The sequence below is a fragment of the Pectinophora gossypiella genome, chromosome 16 (genome assembly GCF_024362695.1).
Source record: "Pectinophora gossypiella chromosome 16, ilPecGoss1.1, whole genome shotgun sequence".
NCBI lineage: Eukaryota > Metazoa > Arthropoda > Insecta > Lepidoptera > Gelechiidae > Pectinophora > Pectinophora gossypiella.
Genome location: NC_065419.1, coordinates 9,536,845 through 9,557,690, shown reverse-complemented (window position 1 = coordinate 9,557,690; position 20,846 = coordinate 9,536,845). Strand labels below are relative to the sequence as shown.

The 20,846-nt window shown below is 36.7% G+C and overlaps 1 protein-coding gene across 3 annotated transcripts in view; it reads left to right on the top strand.

Moving 5' to 3' along the window:
* LOC126374064 (dual 3',5'-cyclic-AMP and -GMP phosphodiesterase 11) overlaps positions 1-20,846 on the top strand; it is a 277,630-nt gene that overhangs the window by 94,698 nt on the left and 162,086 nt on the right. For all 3 annotated transcript variants that reach the window (XM_050020522.1, XM_050020521.1, XM_050020524.1), the window contains exon 2: positions 12,549-12,629. The gene's annotated coding sequence lies outside the window, so the exon portion shown is untranslated. The remainder of the gene's footprint in view (positions 1-12,548; positions 12,630-20,846) is intronic.

Below are 20,846 nucleotides of genomic sequence, written 5' to 3'. Positions count from 1 at the left end.
TGCGACGTCTTTCTTCCAACATATTATCTAATGTACCAGTATGTGACTTATTTAGGAGGATCTTGGTCTGTTATTTCAATACTGTTGTTGCACACAACTCCGGCTGCTTAAACCTAGGCTAACCCTAAAAAATATACCATTCTATCGCGCAAGCACTTTCTAGGCTCGGTGAGGTGTGGGTAATTTTGTTCATCTTGTACAATAAAGGTTGATTCCTTATAATAATGCATATCAGAGGGATTACACGCTATTGCTTATCAGATGTGTACGTTACAACTTAGAATTAAATATTATTTTATTCAATTTTACAAGAGCTATCGCTTCTGCTTTCAAATTATGATAAATCACGCTTTTAAGTATGATTCACAAATCAAATTATTGCAGCTTAAAATTACACTTGGCTAATCGGTAAACAATCTCAAATTACAAAACTTTTCTTCAATTAGTCATTCGTTACCGAACATTAATCAGAAAATGGAACTTTCCTTCTCCGTAATCTGACCATGGTGGCTCCTTCATCAGTAACAAGTTAACAACTTTCCTGTTTAACTTTTACAAAAAGTTGTAATTGATCAACTGGAAGTTTGAGGATTAGACTAATTTAAGTAGAGAGCTCGCGTTTGGCCTGTTGTAACAATAACATAGCCCGGACACTTCATACAAAATCGTTGCGCGAGAGTCAGATCACGCGCGCTCCCTTGCTCTTTACCGTGCCCTCGTCGGCAGGGTGAGGTAAATCAAACTAGCTTCAAACTCTTTTTGATGAGGGGCGGAGTGTCAATTCAGAGTGAGTCTTAAGACAACAAATCCTGTGAATAACCTTTCCCTAATCGCTATTTTATTTGCGCAATTGCATTTTTTTACTAGGTAAATCCAGGTAGTTCTCCATCGAATGCTATTTTCAGTCAGCATTCGAGTCAAATACAGTATTCGACTTGCATTCGGTATCCGCTGCCCGCTTTGCTCTTGCTAATATCAATGTAAAATCAAATAGCAAAAGTGTAGTCACTGAGCCCAGCGAATTATTTGTAAACAGTGGTGAAATTATGAACCATTAGTTGTCATAATTATAAAATTTATGTTTTTGTAGATGTTTTTGGTCTATTACAGAAACGACATGTATCCAGGAGGTGTTAAGTGAAACCAGTTAATTTGCAAGAAATTACTATTACCTCTACATTACTATTACTTGTCAAGAAACTGATTGGACTTTTGCAGCTTATCGTACCTACCGAAAGTTTGTAACGATTATTGCGACTGCCTACTTATTTAGTTTTCCTTTTGCGTTTCTGATTTGCCGGGTTAAGCTTCTTACGAGTTGATCGACCGCACTTCGTCAACAAGGCACTTCATTTTCACGAAATACCAAGCCGTTGACCCTACGTTTTTGAGTACTAAATTAGTATTGCCTGCCAAGTTCCTCGTACTTTCATAAAACCTAAAAGCATCTGAATATTTTTGCTACTTTTCCTGTAAATAAAGAAGTTTATAACAGGCTTTCAAGTTGTGTCAAGCGAATGACCTTCTTAAAGATTGCGACAGAAGGGAGGTATCATAAAAAATATAACATTTGTTACCAAATATGTGTAGATACAACAGCCTCCGTGGTCTAGTGGTTAGAGCGTTAGGCTCACGATCTGGAGGTCCGGGTTCGATTCCCGATGGGGACATTGTCGAAATCACTTTGTGAGACTGTCCTTTGTTTGGTAAGGACTTTTCAGGCTTGAATCACCTGATTGTCTGAAAAAGTAAGATGATTCTGTGCTTCGTTGGGCACGTTAAGCCGTTGGTCCCGGCTATTAGACGTAAAAACACCTCCACCAACCCGCACTGGAGCAGCGTGGTGGAGTATGCTCCATACCCCCTCCGGTTGATTGAGGGGAGGCCTGTGCCCAGCAGTGGGACGTACAGGGTGTTAGTGACATCGTAACGAATACTGAGGGGGATGATTCAGACCACGATTCTGAGTTGATATCAAGTGGAATTTTCCGTCGCAAAATTCATGATTTTTTTTTAGTTTTTTAAAATTATTTTCAATTCTATACTTTTGCGATGAAAAATTCCACTTGATATTAACTCAGAATAATCAGCTGTTTCATCCCCCTCAGTATTCGTTACGATGTCACTTACACCCCGCACAAGTACATACTGTACCCATACAAGTAGGTATGGGTGTTAGTGACACCGTAACGAATACTGAGGGGGATGATTCAGACCATGATTCTGAGTTGATATCAAGTGGAATTTTTAGTCGGAAAATTCATGAAAATTTTTGTTTTTCTTTTTATTATTTTCTGTTCCATACTTTTGCGACGGAAAATTCCACTTCATATCATCTCAGAATCATGGTCTCAATCATCCCTCAAAGTTTTCGTTACGACGTCACTAACACCCTGTATATAGGCAGTTTATGTTATGTTATGTATGTGTAGATACAAATACTTAGGTACTCCTAAAAAGTACTAAGGATTAAATATATATATAGGTAGGTAATTTCCTAGACATAGGTACCTATGGCTAGAAAGTATGATAAACATAAATATAACCTCACGTCTATATCCCAATTGGTGTAGTTAGAGGTACATCCATCGCAAGATGAACTACCTAAGTTGCGGTCGCTGAGGTGTACCCACACCTTAGCGACTGTGACTTAGTTCAGCTAGGTGTAGGTACCCACACCTCAGCGACGTTTCTGTTATCTAGACCATTATGATAAGTGGTGAGCCGTATCGCCCTCTAGAATGGCCGAGCCATCTGTGTTAGTGAAAAAGTTATTAGATTATCATAAGTGCATAAGATAATCTAATAACTCATAGGTGCATGACCCGAAGCCCGGGGTTCGAATTGGCGCTTGGAGTTGCAAGCCGATGAACTAGAGGACCACAGTGACTATAATATAATCTTATCTTCTCCTTATCTAGTCTAAAGTGTCCCACTGCTGGGTAAAGGCTTTCCTCCATTTCTTCCAGAACTCTCTCTCCAGTGCTTCCTCCGGCCAGCTTTCCAGGAAAGCATCCAAATCCAAGTCTGCCACGCTTGCGTCTCTCTATTCGGAGACCATTCTGTGGTGATCTTAATTAGAATCGTTTATTTAAAAATGAAGAATAAATACTGCTTCCATCAACCTCCTTACCATTATTGGCAATTTTTACTGGAAAATTGTCGTGTTTCAGTTTCCCGATTATTCGATTATCTTTCCAGCTACGAACCACGACTATATTCTGGCGTAAGGATGTAATATTTCCCATACCCGGCTGCAGTAACTCAATTTTAATGTTGTCGAGGTCTAACTTAATATCATCCTCGGACATCGTGGAAAAGTTACGCTCTGGAAGCGTTTGAAATAGTCGAGAAATATAATTCTTTAAAATCGAATTATAAACTTGCGTTTTATTTCACAGGATTATCGGTAGCGATCTACCAAAATGGCTGTATTACCTAATCTTATAGAAATAGGTAGTTTTCACTAACACAGTTGGCTTGATCATTATATACGGCGATACGGCTAAACATCTATCACGTAAGGCTGCGTTTGCAATGCCGCGGAGCTATGCGGAGACGAGCGGAGATGTGCAGGAATCGACCAATCACCGAGGGAGAGAGTGACAGAGCGTCTTCGTTTTTCACTCTCTCGAACGCTGTGATTGGTCAAATCCGCACATCTCCGCTCATATCCGCACAGCTTCGCGTCAATGGAAACGGAGCTAACAGAAAGCTCGGTGAGGTATGGGTTTAGGTCATCTTGCGGTGGATGTACCTCAGACTACCCCATTGGAATTTGTTCGTAATGTTATATTATGTTATGTTTGAATTAAAAGCTTGAGTTTTATTTAATTGGAGTATCTATATTAGGTAATAGTAGAATCATAATAATTAGAATAATAATCGTTTGTTATTAACTACTACAAGGCCAGGGTTGATGAGGTTGGTACTACACCTCACAACCCACACGATAGAAGAAGAGGAACTACTAAAGGGATGTAGGCACAATAATGGTCAATTAAACACACCGAGCATTATGGTGTAGTGTTATACTATACTATATAGTGTTGTACTATACCGTATACTGTATGATAATTACGTACAATCGGATTGCGGTGGTCCCTGCACTAATTAATCACAGCTAGTATTGCAGGGGCCTGATTACGATTTATTGAATTACGGAATACTACCTATAATGACAGACAGGTCGACGTACAGATACCTAAACAACAATAAATTAATTAATGTAGAGTTAAAATAATTAATCTTATCTAACCTATTCGATCCTACTGCTGGGCAAAGGCCTCCCGTAATAATATAAATACCGTAATAATATATATGTAGGAAAGGGAGAATGCTATGTAAGGATAATGAATGGGAATTTGATTGTTTATGGTATGAAAGGAGGATGAGTAATGAATGTGACGTAATGCAGTTTTAGAAAGTAAGAAAGGGGAGTCTTTGTTGCGATGTCGGTCGGGTGAAAGGATTTTGGTTTTAATATTAGGTGTGTGAAATAAAAGGAGTAAAATATATCCTGTGTTATTTCTATATCCCACATACATACATAAACTCACGCCTATTTCTTACCGGGGTAAGTAGAGAGTATGGAATTCCATTTGCTCCGATCCTGATCTTTCTCTTGCTTTCTCCACTTTCATCAATCGTTTCATACGCGCACGCTGGTTTGATTAACGTTGGTCTAACAGAATGCTCTTAGGAGCGTGGGTACTTAATTCATTTTATAATGCAGGCCTTTGCCCAGCAGTGGGACACTAACTAGGCTACAGAAAAAAATGCATAGATTTACCTATTTCTGACTAGCCCAATTGAGGAGCTTATACATATAATAACATTACTGACGTGACCGTACCGAACACTGAGGGGATGATTCATACTATGATTCTGAGGTAATATCAAATGGAATTTTCCACCGCAAAATTCACTATATTTTTTGTTAATTATTTTCAATTCTTAATTTTTATTATATAAATTTTATAAGTAAATAGAGCAGGTAACTACCTAAAACATCAAAAATGGAAAATTGACATCATCTCCGTAGCGTTATCACGTTTTTCACAGGGTCCAAAAAATCGGACCTGTCAAATCTTCAGGTTAGATTAAACGTGATAACGCTACGGAGATGATGTCAATTTTCCATTTTTGATGTATTAGGTAGTTACCTGCTCTATTCACTAGTTTTTAATCCTGTTTCTACACACTGTTCCAAAGTTTAAGTATTAGATTAGAATTGTTATCGCAACGAATATCTCATTAATAGCTATTTAATTCATATTTAACAGATATCTATAATGATACTTGTTTCAAATAGTTACTGCGCATATTATGTTAGATAAAATAGTTTTGATACAAATAAATAAAGTAAATATTAATTTCTTATCTTTTATTTATTACTTAGCTGATAAAATAATGCCCAGTGAGTAGATGTGCTTATATTTTGTAAAACCCATCCCAAATCCAAACCCAAACCCATCTTAATTTAAAAAAAAAACTGATTCAATTACCAATTCATTCTTCTTCTGAACGTACTAAACACAATAAAATTTTATTACTAGTATCTACTATGTTTATACAATTTTGTGCACAAACCATATTCGTATAGAGTATTAACTATATTTACTTTATTCGTAGATATTTACCTACAGCTAAATATGAAAAACGAAACATATAGGGATGTTATATGTTACAAAAAAACTATTAAATAAATTAATAACGCGAAGTGCGTCATAGACATGGAAGTTACATAAAAAGACAATAAAAAACTAAATTACTTTTCGGCCTGAGGAAATAAACAACAGTTCCCGAAATTGTCAGATAACGATCATTTTAATTGGAGGTATCTGTAGGAATATTTTACTGCCAATTTGTTCACACAAAAGCCATTTACCTTATTGAAACTTGTGACTGTTGTACTAAATTACCCTTATAGAATAAGGGCACACGAAAAGTGTTTATAGATGTTTCTTATTGTCATTGTGTTTGAATTTGAATATTAAAGGGAAGTTGATCAAAAGAGCTGATCAAACAATTTTCGGGGAAATACTCTATTCTATACAGCTTGTTAGTGGCTTCGTACAGTCATGAGTAATATCATATACCCACTTAAGAACCCTGTCGAACTGTCATATTTGACATTTCATTAAGACTTACGGTTTTTTTTGTCAAAAAAGTTAATGTGACATGGTATCAATGTGTATACATATTACTACTCGTGACCATACCGAACACTGAGGGGATGATTCAGACTAAGATTCTGAGGTGGTGGAATTTTCCGCCACAAAATCCACTATATTTTGTGCTAATTATTTTAAATTCTTAATTTTTGCGATGGACAATTCCACTTGATATTAACTCCGAATAAAGAGCTGAAACATCCCCGTCAGTATTTGTTACGATGTCACTTACACCTCGTACAACTAGGTATATAAGCCATACATGTTCAAACGGGTGTTAGTGACACCATAACGAGTACCGAGGGGCATTATTCAGACCATGATTCTGAGTTGATAACAAGTTGAATTTCCTCTTGGAAAATTCATGAAAATTTTAGTTATTTTAAATTACATGCTTTTGCGACGGAAAATTCCGCTTGATATCAACTCAGAATCATGGTCTTAATAACCCATTAAAGTTTTCGTTACGATGTCACCCTGTATGTTTAGGGTCTTTTGACGTCGTGACTGGTGGCTTTACCTGTTAGCATAGATTAAAGATATTATTACTTTTACGCCTAGAACTGTAACTTCGCCCCGCATGAAATCGTATCAGGTGCCTAATTTACCCCTTCTGGGGTTTATTTTGGATGGTCGTGAACCACGAAGGAAGGAGGGGACTGGTTGTCTCGGTCGCATTTAGAAGTTAGGTGGCGAATGGTACAATGAGTTTTTTATATGGAGTGTCCGGGGTGCGTTGAAAAAAAAAATTTTTAATCAATGAATGTACACTAATGGACCCAAGTAGCATCGGTCTGGAGGCTTAAAACGAAATTATCTATTGATAGTCTATTCGTGGTTTATTTCTAGACAAGGGCTTTCTACAGATGGCTTCTATAAAGTATTAGTATTCTTATAGAGTATCTTCACTAATATTTGATTATTTTTAGATAATTTGCTCTATAGAGCACTTATTTTAAGTACATTTCTAGGTATGACGATTATCTTAAGACAATATTATCTATAAATAATGAATAAAGCCTAGAGGAACCTATTTTCTAGATATTTTATAGATAAGATGGTATATTTTAAGATATAACTTTCTACAAATATTCAATTTTAGCTAGTTGTACTCTTATCTTTGTTTTAGAGAGACACTAAAGTCTAAATAAACTACTTTTATAGATATGTTATAGTTATTCTAAAAATTTGCTAGTGAAACAGTGTTTCCAGTGTTTATTTGCCTAACAATAGCATAACTAAGTGCAATTTTACTAGATCGATTGGCTTTATGCAACGGAGACAGTAAAAATTTAAAGATCACGATCTCATTTTTTGGGGTTCCCAGCTGGTCCTGACGTGAGCGTTCAGCCGATATATTGCCTCATACTCAAGATATAGTTCAAGAGGCGAGAGATTAAATGCTTTGGACCGACTTAGAGGTCTTAGAGGACCTTGGATGTGTTAATTTCTTAGATAGTAATGCCATAATATTTTATATTATTCATGGATGTGTACAAATTGACGCAGCGCCGAGTATAAAGGTGATCTTTGTGGTGGTGCCTTTGAGATGGAGGGGCTGGTGAAGCGATTTGCCACTTATACCTGTAAGAGGGGTATTAATCTATCCACCAATTTAAATTTAAAACTTATTTGTCAATCATGACTTTTATTCAAACAAAGTTCGACTTTATTATTACTTCACTGTGATTTTTATTGGTATTTGTAGGGTCGTATGCTCCAAACCACCACCATAGACAAAATAAATGCACAAAAATGAAGTTTAGAAAAAGCGACCTTATTATTACTGCACTGCGGTCACAAATCATTTTAGGGTCGTGTGCTGATTGACGGAATACCACAGGGCCCCCAACTACCTGCGGTCGGCCACCGGCAAGACCGTGACTCGAATCCCACTACCCTCCAGAGGGAGCTTCCCGGCCTGACGTCGCTTAAGGAACCAAATCGGTTCTAAGCAACACAACTGATACCCTTACATCCCCCAAAGGCACTGGTACTCCCGCGCACAGACGGAACGCAGCAAGTGGCTTGGCGCTTGGCTCCGGCGGGAGGGTGGTAGCTAACCAGGTGGCGGGGTCTACCACCAGCTAAAAGAGGTGTTATGTTTGGAATTACCCTTAGTCAACTCTTACGACACCCACGGGAAAAGGGGGGCAGCGACAATCGTATTCTTTCTCCGTCGCCGCACGGATAAAAGTGAATTCTATTTTGCAATAGCGAGTTCTATTTTGGAAAATGAATAATATCAGGAGAAAATAACGGACCTGTGTCATCGTCATTATATACCAGTAAAAAAAAAAGAAATATGCTAGATTTGAAAAAACTAAAGCTCTAGGAATCTCTAATATTGCAAGTAAGTCCAATAATAAAATTCACCTAAGAGGTAGAAAAACGTACAGAACGTCTATCATTAAATTTCTTTATATTTAAATAAAAAAAATATATTACAATACATACATACATAAACTCACGCCCGTATTCCCTGAAGGGGTAGGCAGAACTACAAATCAAAAAACTATTTGCAGCCACTTATGATACAAAATCCTAAGGTGGATAATGATGAACACAAAAATTTGAAAAATGTTACAAATGGTAGGTTTATTTATAAAAGAGAATTCAATATCGTTTTGACGCTAATATCACAGGGTTACGCATACGCACGAAGTGTCTCCACGGGAGTTAAAAACAAAGTAACTATGTTTATATACAAGAGGTTATCGTCTGAGCATTTTTGGATAGATGTAATACCACTCATACATTTTATCGCCTTCTTTAAACCATACTAGACTGAATTTAACGAAAGATCTAAATGACTTAAGATTATATTTCGCATTGTTTACAAATAAAAATATTTTACTTTCCCTCGTCAATTAATGCAATCGATTGCTTCTGCACAATTCCATCCATAATTGTTCACAACGTAAAAAATACAGTTCTCTGATGAATGTCTAGAAATACTCCGAGAAGATAAAACAGTATACAAAAATGACAGTTTATAGGCAATCTTAAATCACTCATAAACCTGTTTTTTCTTCGACTAGTAAGTTTAGTATGTAACAAGTACAAATAGTCTTGTCATTATCTAGAGCCATACTACAGATAATTCTTTAGAATGTTTGTTCTAAAGGAATCGATTTTCTAGACAATTTTAACTAGACGCCATTTTTATTGCTTGATACGTTTTTACATTATTATAACGAACTATTTATTCGTGTTTTTATGAATAAATTATGTCTAATAAATCATTCTACACGTTTTAAAATACTATATTATGAATGAAATAAATGGTTAAAGCATTTAAATCTAATTTAAAAAATATTTTTTTTACAAAATTTTTTTTTATTTGGTAAATTATTAATTAAATATTACATTTAAAGCGGGCGCTCTTATTTTAAGAGAGTTTTACACAAATTCCACGAGAGACTTTCATCCGCATTAGGTTTTTCATGTCTAGGTGACAGTATCAGCCCGTATAAGCGGTAAATAAATAGGAATTTAGAAATTTGTAACGCCATGTTGTAATATTAACTTTTACTCTTGTGAGATCTGCGCCATTATGAATCGTTGTCTATTTCAAATAAAAATTATCTTAAAGATGTTAATGTTAAGAAAATTTGGTCTTAAAACTTCACATGCAAAGATTTCTGTTTAGCTCTTAACATTATCTATAGACTATCTACTAGTGCACATTGTGGTCTATAAACAGTTTAGAAAGACTCTAGAAGTACGCCTTTAGACTTTGAAAATTTTTAACTCTTAACTCTATCTATTCGTGCGTTCTTAACTCCTTCTTATGAATAGCTACAAGGTTGTGCCCACTTGGCTAGAGGCTATCTATAAGCGTTCTTGAAGATAACTTGAGGGTTATTTTACTCTAGAGGTAGACAATCAAATCGCATTCTATTAGATATCTAATATCCCCTTTTTAGACTCGCCAATGCTACTTGGGGAAACTTAGCTACCCTTTTTAGCGACGCCGACGTCTCAGTCTCAGCCTTCAAAACGCGATACCTAATTAAACAGTTTCTATTCCATTGTACCTAGTAGTACATATACTACGAATAGTAATATTCGTCTATTTCTAAACTTTTAAGCTACGCTTTCCAGACAAAGTTGGTCTCGGAAGTAGCTCTGATTGGACCGCGTTGCACGGAACTTGCGCGGAACTGACTTGCGGCTACAATTTCCGTGCAGAAATTTGTCGGATGTCAGAAATCGGAAACCACACTGTTTTATGAAAGAACGTCTAGAAATTTTCTACTCTTAGAGATATAAATGTTATTCGTGCTTGAGTTGAGAAAATGTTTTGGAAAGTCGATTCATTGATCTATCTTTCAGTTTTTGTAACGAAATACCATTTTGTTGATAAAAAAATATGCATCGCATTGTTTTACAAAAGGTAGTTAAAACTACCGAAAAGATTATTTCCACCACAAAAACTTTCCCTTACAAAAATCACAGGTATAACTTAAAGTAAGCTTAGATGGTGTGTACTGGAATCACCACCAAGTAATACGTGGATAATGTGGTTGATTGTACGGTCACGAGTACTAATATGTTTAATTGAATTTTGTAATATCTGTGACGTGTAATTATTATTATCAATAAATGACTATGACTATGACTATACACTTTACAACCATGACACATTAACTTTTTTGACAATTTAAACCGTAAGCCTCATTAAATGTCAAATATGACAGTGCGACAGGGTTCTATAGTGGGTACATGATATTGCTCATGCATAACTGTACATGTACTTCTGTGAAAATATCCTACACCTATCCCATGAAAATAAATAAATAAATTTACAATTTAATATAAAAATAAAATTTTAAATATTTCGTACTAACATTTAATTGAATGCTTTCCCAGTGCTCTCTCCATTTTCCTTAATCAAGGAAAGTGCGACGACAAACTCAAAATACACGAATGAGTCAAGCAGTGCATATTTATTCCGCTGTAGATAAAATAAGAAAATTAATTGAAAGGTAAAAGAGCCATTACTTCTAATTGCTTGGTGGACAATTTAATACCCAACAGACAATTCGATTTCAGGCCATTGTTTACGGTATCATCAAAAGCATTTTACTGTGTTGAGTTGCCGATAGTGTCCCTTTTATATGCAACTGTGAAAAATATTACATATAATTGTAGAATTTCCAAATATTATAGCATATCGATATTTAGATTATTTAGGGGCTTACAAAATAACCGATAATGAATCGATAAACAGTCGATTACTTATCGGGCAATACTACTGTTTTCCTTTTTCAAAAACAGGCACCTATTTTTTTGCATTTCCGGAAGCATTGAAATAATTTTTGCTATTATGTGGTATGGTATCGTCGTGGAGATCCTTGGGGGAGGCCTATGCCCAGCAGTGGGCGTCGTACGGCTGATGATGATGATGATGGTATAACATTTCCTCCATACCAAAAATGGCTTACGACTGTTTGGTGTACTTCGTGGTCTTTTTCTTGTCAAAATTAGATTCTGTCTAAAAAACTTAAACTTTTACGCTGGTCTGAACTCTAAAAACATAAGCTCTTTTTATACTTCCGAAATTAAATTTCCTGGTTACGACCTGAGTCTATAACAATTTCTATTCACAAAACTCGTTGACCCCTGAAATTTCAATTAAGGTATTATTTCGATGGGATGCGAAGAAAATTCTGCACAAAAAGATTTAGAATTCAGTACAAGCTGTGTCCAGTTTTGTTTCATGAAATAACAGGGTTTTTTAGGACTTCGTGACCCGTGCAACTTTATTAGTCTCGTCTGGGCCTCGCCATTTCATCCTTTTACGTCCGTCTGTATTTTACTCAGTACTAATCCACATAAAACTGTGCTTGCTTAGTAGGTATGAGACCCCAGACTTAAGATATAGGTACGTGTGATCATCATCGTCATCATTCACAGGTCTTTTTAACCAAATGCAGGCATCTTTATGTCACTACCCCCACCCTAATCCTCTGCAATGTCAATCTCATTTTACCCACCAATCCCATCATCGTTTTTGTCAGAACAAGGATATTTTTTTCATATTCTTTTTAATTTATTACTTTTTGAAATTGTGTGACTAAATAAACTTCTTTACATTTACGAAAAACTTGCCGTACATCATTTACAAAGCTTACCAGCAACGCCATCTATCGGAAAACTCAGTTTCTACTATAAGCTCAAGCGTGTTTAAAGTCACGCCATCGCGGTATCTTGGCCCGAAAATAAATCTTCCTTCCTAGCGGTTATCGTAGTACTTAACAAATCCGATGGATGGCGTTGATCTGAGTTTTGAATCAGGGTAGTTTTTATGAATTTTTCTATGATTTTATATGTTTACTTAGACATTTTATAATTGTTTTTTTCCAGGCGACGACTTCAAGCTGGCGTCGTCGGGCTCAGGTAGCCCGGCGCCCCCGCCGGTGCAATGGCGCGTGCGGAGAAAGCCAGGTGAGAAAAGTTGTTTATTTATTTTGTAATTACACATAATGGTGCTGATTCCTGTACATACCAAAAAAAAAAATAATACCACCTAATTTCATTTTAAGTTATATTATGTCTTATCCACTGAAACGGAAAGGGGCCATTGCGCATTGCAAATGTAAAATCCTTGAATTTATTTAATAAGTTTTGAATTTTGAACAGATTATTAGAATAAATTCGTATATTAATGAAGGTAGGCGATATCTTTATTGTCTAACTAATAAATGCGTCAAATGCAGTCGACTATTAAACGAATAAATAAAACGTATTTACATAATATAAAAGTAAAATTTTCATTTACGAACATGCCCGTACTCAAACGGCCCTTGTGTATTCATTCTAGGTCTCCATAAAATCTGAATATGAAATGTAATAACGTAACATAAAGCTTAAAGTCTTTGACCTACAATAGCGTCGCTATAAGTTTGTGCTTTATTTATTTTTCACTAGCTACTCGCCCATGCCTCGTTCAACTCTGGACTAGAATTTAGTTTGACTTAATTCGTTAAAATCATTAGGTACTTACTCTGTTTTTGACAGTTATTGTCGTGAATTATTGTGGATTAGCTGTTGCCTGCGACGGTGTCCTCGTGAATTTCGTTAAACCAGCAAGTACACTTTTTTCCCTTAACTGCAAAGTACTCTCAGTAAATTATCCTTTTCTTTATCCTTGACATGACACTCATAATTTCATGATCAGGTTAGTTGAGTGATTGACTGCCACGTGAAAGCGTAACAAACAAATTCATTTTCGCTTTTATAATTATTATTAGAATTTACCTTTACCATTTAGACGGATAAAAGGCCATGCAGATGACAATCAATACTTAATAGGTACCTACTATTTTTCTCAAAAAACGTACTAGGTAGGTTCATACTTAGATGGTAAAAACTGCAATGAAATTCGTTTAGTCGTTCTCGAGATATTAATCAGCTTAAGACCACGTTCAGAGCATGAGATTGTTAGCAATTTATAGTGGTAAATACACAAACTCACGCCTGTAATCCCTAATGGGGTAGGCAGAGCCAGTAATCAAAGTCCACTTCCAGCCCCTGTTGATACGAATTCCTAAGATGGATATGATGAACCTTACGGTGACGGAGATCACCCCATCGCATAAAATAATTGTATGTTAGGAATGATGCAATCCCTGTGCCGAATTTTACGACACGCCCGAAAAGAAAAGCAGCTGAACGTGTTCTATCTATGTTATTTATTAGCTCCCAGTCCAGCGTAGAAATTCGAGATGATAGCCTTAAGGCCACGTTCAGCAACGGCAGGAGATTCTGTGGCGCTTTATGTTGGCCATTCATAGTGCTATTTTCAGGACATAAAATCGCTGTAAGTATCTTCATGGGATTATGATACGAGCAGTGTTTATGTGATTCTGGCGTCATATTTTCTGTGTTAGTTCTTGGGAGCATAAACGTTTTACGTTTATGCGATTTGGTTTTGTTATGTTGCCACTTTTACGTAAAATAAATAGCCTACATTTTCTTTTAATGGTGAAGTTTTTCAATACGGAAGGTACGCATTTCCCCTTGTGATGAAAACCACGCCACCTTTTTGAAAACACATTTTGAACTTTTAATTCTATACTTTTGCGGTGGAAAATTCCACTTGATATTAACTCAGAATCATCATCTGAATCGTCCCTCTCAGTATTCGTTACGATGTCACTTACATCCCGTACAAGTAGGTATATACGGTAGTCATACAAGTAGGTATGGGTGTTAGTGACACTATTACGAATACTGAAGGGGATGATGATTCAGGCCACGATTCGGAGTCGATATCAAGTGGAATTTCCTTTATTCGTAGTTTCTGAAGTGATTTTTTTCTACAAAACCTCGATTGTTTTAAAATAATTTTAATCCAGGTGAAAAAAATAAATGAACCATAAATTTTAATGTTTACCTGGATTGAAACTAGCATGTCTGTTGCAAGGTTTTGTTAACAAAAATATTAAAACGATTATTCAAAACGGCGCTTTTTTGGTTTCCATTTTAAAGCGACGTTACGTTTATTCGATTTTCTACTTACGGATCAATAAGGCCGGCCAAATTGTACTGTATTCTTGTGTTATGTCTGATTGTTGAAATTTATTTCTGTGCAATAAAGAGTATTTGATTTGATCAAAAAATAAAGATTTCGAATTTTATTTACATACTTTGTAGGGTTTGCTTAGTCAAAGGATAAAGTTATCCAGGAAGTGTTTATGTCCTTTGTATATGTCGTTGTGCAATAAAGTATTATTGATTGATGAAAGTCCTACCTAAGAAGTTGCCCTAGGTACTTCATCATTAATTTAAGAGCCACGCTCTTGTGGGTGTAGCACTCTCCATTCTTGTCTATCAAAGGCCAATTCTTTCACGTTCTTATAAAACACGACGTTCACCTTCTCTTTAATCTGTACCTAATAAGTTAACAACATACTTACAAGTACGAGTATAGCAACTTTTAAACTGTGGACACAAGTTGTAATGATGTTCAGACTCTAAGGTCCAAGTTTGGAAGAGGGACCTAATCAACTTGCCTGGACTTAAACCAGCTTCGTGTGCTTAGTGAAACTTACGTGCGACAAGTTAGCAAGTTTTAAGGAGAGGAAGATCTTTAGTACTCTGTCTTCAAAGAGTTAAAGCATGTTGCGCTTACTTAACGCTAGGTATATTTAAGGGAATTTGACTTTACGGGTTCGATTCCCGATGGGGACATTGTCGAAACCACTTTATGAGACTGTCCTTTGTTTGGTAGGGACTTTTCAGGCTTGAATCACCTGATTGTCCGAAAAAGTAAGATGGTTCCGTGCTTCGGAGGGCACGTTAAGCCGTTGGTCCCGGCTATTAGCCGTAAAAACACCTCCACCAACCCGCAGTGGAGCAGCGTGGTGGAGTATGCTCCATACCTCCTCCGGTTGATTGAGGGGAGGCCTGTGTCCAGCAGTGGGATGTATATAGGCTGTTTATGTATATGTATGTAGGTCCATTTAGTTACGGATAAGTCCCCTTTAATGGGTATCTGAGCATCTAAAGAACCCTTCCCTTTCTTCCATTTGTATAGGGTAAACTTATTTTATGAATCTCGCTCAGGTAGGTATTTACCGAGGAGTTTTAACGTGGAATTTTATTGCCAATGCCAGATACTGTTACGTTTTATTACTTACTCGTAATGGTTATTGTGCCAATGTGTAGGTACTAGGAAGCACTCGGTGAGTTTCCAGAAGCTTCTTCTGCTCTTGTGTGGGTTGTGAGGGTGGAGTACCAACCCCATCAACCCTGATGTCAGGGTTACTATTGAGCCGGCAAAGACCCCTGGCATGACTCATGTAACGACTACTTACTTACATCAGTAAGTAGTAACCAGTAGTAGTAGTTCTTTTCACATTGCAGAAGTTTCTGAAATGTGACTGATCTGTTAAGAGTTCCAGAACACCCTTCTTTTATAAATCCCTTAAATTGTAAACTAAGCTAGTATTTTTTTTACATGATGTTTATTTGGATATGTATTGGTGTTGGTGGCTTTGTTATTAGATTAGAGGCTATATATATATCAATAAAGCGTAAAGCGTATCAGTAAAGCGTTCGACAAGGTGGACTGGAAATTGATGATGAAAGCACTTATGGACATTGGAGTGGATTACAGAGACCGGAAAATAATAATGGAATTATATAGAGAACAAGAAGCAGTGATTGAGATTGGAGAAGAAAAGGGAATAGCAAGAATACGACAAGGAGTTAGACAGGGTTGTCCCCTTTCACCGTTGATATTCAACATATTCATAGAGTGCGCCATTAAAGAAATCAAGGAAAGTTTGGAAGGGGGGGTTAAAATCAATGGGGAAAACATCAAATTTGTAAGATTCGCAGATGACATTGCTGCATTCGCAGAAAATGAAATAGCATTAGAAAATCTGATAACAACCATGGACATTGTAATCAAAAAATTTCAGTTAAAGATAAACGCGAGCAAAACTAAAATAATGACAACATCCAAACATCCAGCAAACTATAGACCTGTTAAACTGAATGACAACATATTAGAAAGAGTTGATAGTTTCAAATATCTTGGAAGTATAATAAATAGTGACTCTAGATGCACACAAGACATAATAGCCAGAATTGCAATAGCCAAACAAGCATTTAACAGGAAAAAATACATTTTGAAAACCAAAAACATATCATTAAAAATAAGGAAACGGTTTATTAAATCATATATTTGGAGCATTGCACTCTATGGAAGTGAAACGTGGACTATGACACAGAGAGACAGAGAGAGATTGGAAGCGTTTGAGATGTGGTGTTGGCGAAGGATGGAGGGTATAAGCTGGACTGAAATGGTGTCAAATGAAAAAGTGCTGGAAAGAGTTGAAGAAAAGAGAACCATATTGAAGACTATAGAGAACCGGAGAGGAAATATGATTGGCCACCTGATACGACAAGATTCATTTATAACAAACATTATAGAAGGAAAAATTAAAGGGAAGAGAGGAAGGGGTAGACCTAGGATAACATTTATGAAACAAATAAAAGAGAAGGTGCAGGTCGTGTCGTATCGGGAGGTGAAGGTTTTGGCGGGAAGAAGAGAGGAATGGCGGTTACTCCACCGACAAGAGCGCAGCTCTTAAATAGAGAGAGAGAGATATATATATCAATGAAAGACATTATACTGTGATATTATGCGTCAAAGATGCAGGGGTCCCAACCAACATCTCTTGGGGCGCAAGTCACCTACTGAAAACGAACGAGGCTCTGGCACCCTCTGGGCTCGGCTCGGCTCGAGGTTCGGTCCAAATCCCCCTTATGATGAGTAATTCAAAATCACGGCTCCTAGTGCCTGGCGATCCCAACTTCTGCTCTAACTCAGACGGGGGTCGGAGCAGGGTTGAGGTCAAGTGGAGTGCGAAAAATCTGGCGAGATCGAACAAATGACTACAGCGCTGAACACGGACTCCAATTTTGAGAAGTGGAAGCTCATTGGGGAGGCCTTTGCCCAGCAGTGGAACAAACCAGACTAGTAAAAAAGTAGTGAGAGATAGTGCAATATGGTTTCAACGACTAACATAACAGCAACTTGCAACTACTTAGGTACATCCGACTTTTTTGGGTCTAACTTCTTTTTTGGGTTTTGTATTGGGTCTAACTAGGTTCACGATAAATTATGAAATTCTGATTACAAGACAGATCTAAAACTATTTTCGTTAGTTTTTCTTTTACATTTTCTTTTTTCTATTTAACTTATTTATTCGTTTTAATCAAGAAAAACATAATAGTAAGTCCGACATTTTATCACGTTTTTCTTTGACGTCACAGTGTGCTTTTTCATACAAATTCCAGTAGTAATTTCGTGTTTTGACATTTCGTAAAAAGTAACTGATTTGACTAGTTGGAAACTAGCCTATTATATGAATGTTATTAAAAATATTCCAAATTCAAATATACTTTATTGCAAAAGGAGACTTGACTAGATTACCTACATGGCAATCCGACTATTCTCTGCTTATTTTGTTTTATTATTTGATTATTATTAGTCTTATTACTCTGTATTTCGTGCTTTTTCCAAAATAAACAGTGCATGTGTGATTTACCCAAACTAATCTAGTTTATTATTACTGCTAATCAATTATGATGACGTCATTATATACACAACGCTTGACTACATTGTTTCGTTACGTCAAAGTGTTTCTCCCATACATGACGCAGACCTTAGCTTTATCAAATTAATTAACGACGAGAGTAATTGATCAAAGCTGACATCAAGCATTACGTCATAGCCACGTAGCTGGGAGTTCCATCTGATAAAAGTATATTCCACTAAGGTATCCCCTTGGGTTTATCACGCGGAAATTTTCGTTATAATGACATATTTTTCCTGAGATCGCTGTGTATATTATATACCTAGTCATTCTTGCTGTGTTCGGCTACGGTGAATATTAGGTACTTTATTGTGTGATCGCTATTTAGGGCGCCATAATTATGTATTTTAAATATTTTATTAGTTTGAATTTAAACTTGATTGTAGTCCTTACTTATGTTGTACCTACTGTTGATTTAATGCGTCTCTTTCTAATGTAATTTCTAATATATTAAACATTTTTATAGATAAGTTAATTCGGAATTTCAGAAACAAATTAAGTAAAGAACGGAACATAAACATAAACACCCTATATACGTCCCATTGCTGGGCACAGGCCGCCCCTCAATCAACCGGAGGGGGTACGGAGCATACTCCACCACGCTGCTCCAATGCGGGTTGGTGGATGTGTTTTTACGGCTAATCGGCTTAACATGCTCTCTGAAGCACGGAATAACCTTACATTTCCTGACAATCATGACATCAAGCCTGAAAAGTCCTTACTAAACAAAGGACAGTCTCACAAAGTGATTTCGACAATGTCCCCATCGGGAATCGAACCCGAACCTCCAAATCGTGAGCCTAACGCTCTAACCACTAGACCACGGAGGCTGTCAAACGAAAACGACCGAAAAAACGGAAATCTACTGAAAATCGACAACAACAATTCTGAGAAAACCTTTGACGTAAAAAGGAGTGTCAATAACCTTTACCACGAATTCACTACACTTGCTTAAATAAAGTTCACGTATTAGATACATGACAATTACATTTTCTGCGTATATCACTTGTAAAAGCAGTTCAAAATCACGTTCCCTCAGACCTTTTAAAAACAAAATTTCCAATAACGGCATAACTTAAGCTCACGACTATATCCCAATGTGGTAGTCAGAGGTACATCCATCGCAAGATGAACTAAGTACCCACACTTCACTGAGGTTTCTCTTAGACAACGTGACGGTGGTGAGCCGTATTAATAACTCATTGGTGCAAGTCCAGTACCGAGGTACTAACCGGCGCTCCCCGTTTGAGAAGCAAGCCATGCAACAGGACTACAGTGACTAATGTATGAAAATTTCGCATTTTGTGAAGTGCTGCTTATCTAGTAGGAGTACCAGATTAGAAAGGAAAGGCTGAATGACCCTCAGCAGCGCTCCCTATGTAATACAAACTGGATTTAAAAAAAATAAAATAAAGGAAAACATAACAAACTAGGGCCCTGTGCTGGGAGGTTTTCTGGCCACGTCTTTTCCTCAGCGTTACAGATTCCGATGTGGTAGTAGTTTTACAGCTAGTTACATAATATGTAATTTAATTTTTTGACGTTTTGAAAGCGCTAACTTTGTAAGCCAATTTTGAAAAATAAATATTTTTTGAATTTTGAATTATTTTGATAAAGAATACCATACGAGTCAACCAACCTTCTTCTTTTAACTAACTAAAACTGGCTGGATAAGGGAAGCCACGCTCTCTAGACTGTCTCAGAAAAGGGAAGACGTTGCGATGGTGATCACCGATACCCGATTGTTTTAGAAGAAACTCCGACACAACCACAACATTTAGGTATCAAGACAACACAAACAAAATGAAAGCTTTTAAATATTCAAAAATCAAATCTCTGACTGCCCTTGAAGGCTTGTTGATTTACTTAGTTCTATTAAAAGAAAGCCTAAAACAATTTTCATTAGACTTGAAGACCTATAAATTATGTTGAAATGTAAAGCTGTCGCGGTAGACGCCCTTGGTTGAATTTACGTTGTCTATAATTCAGGAGAGTACAATTAAAAGGGATGCCAGTCTGAATTAAAGTGTCAAGGACACTGAAGACGAGCGTAATTTACTTACATACGTGGAGTTGTCCAATTATGGCGACCTTGCTCGGTATTGCAACCATAACTTGTATTGTTGAGCTGCGGACTTCTGGAGTTCTAGGCAGAAAGCGTGGTCCAATAGCGCAAGCGAATAGGACGACAATTTTCAAACACTGCTCGAACCACTTTTAGCTTCAGTTAATGTAAAAAGAATTAGGAATACGGAAGTAGGAAGAATAAGAATGATTATCAAAGAATGCCACAAAAGACCAAACAAAAGACAAAAGATCGCGAGGAGTGGAAATCTGTTATTCGAGCCCTACATACCAAAAGGGGGGGACAAAGGATTAGAAGAAGAAAAAGCGCCACAAAAATAGGGAACAATATAATGACGTCGAAATAATAAAAAGAAAAATATACACAATGCCATTAATAGGCTAGTTTGCAACAAGTCAAATCAGTTACTTTTTACTAAACGTCAACACGCGAAATTACTATGGAATTTGTTTGAAATAGCACACC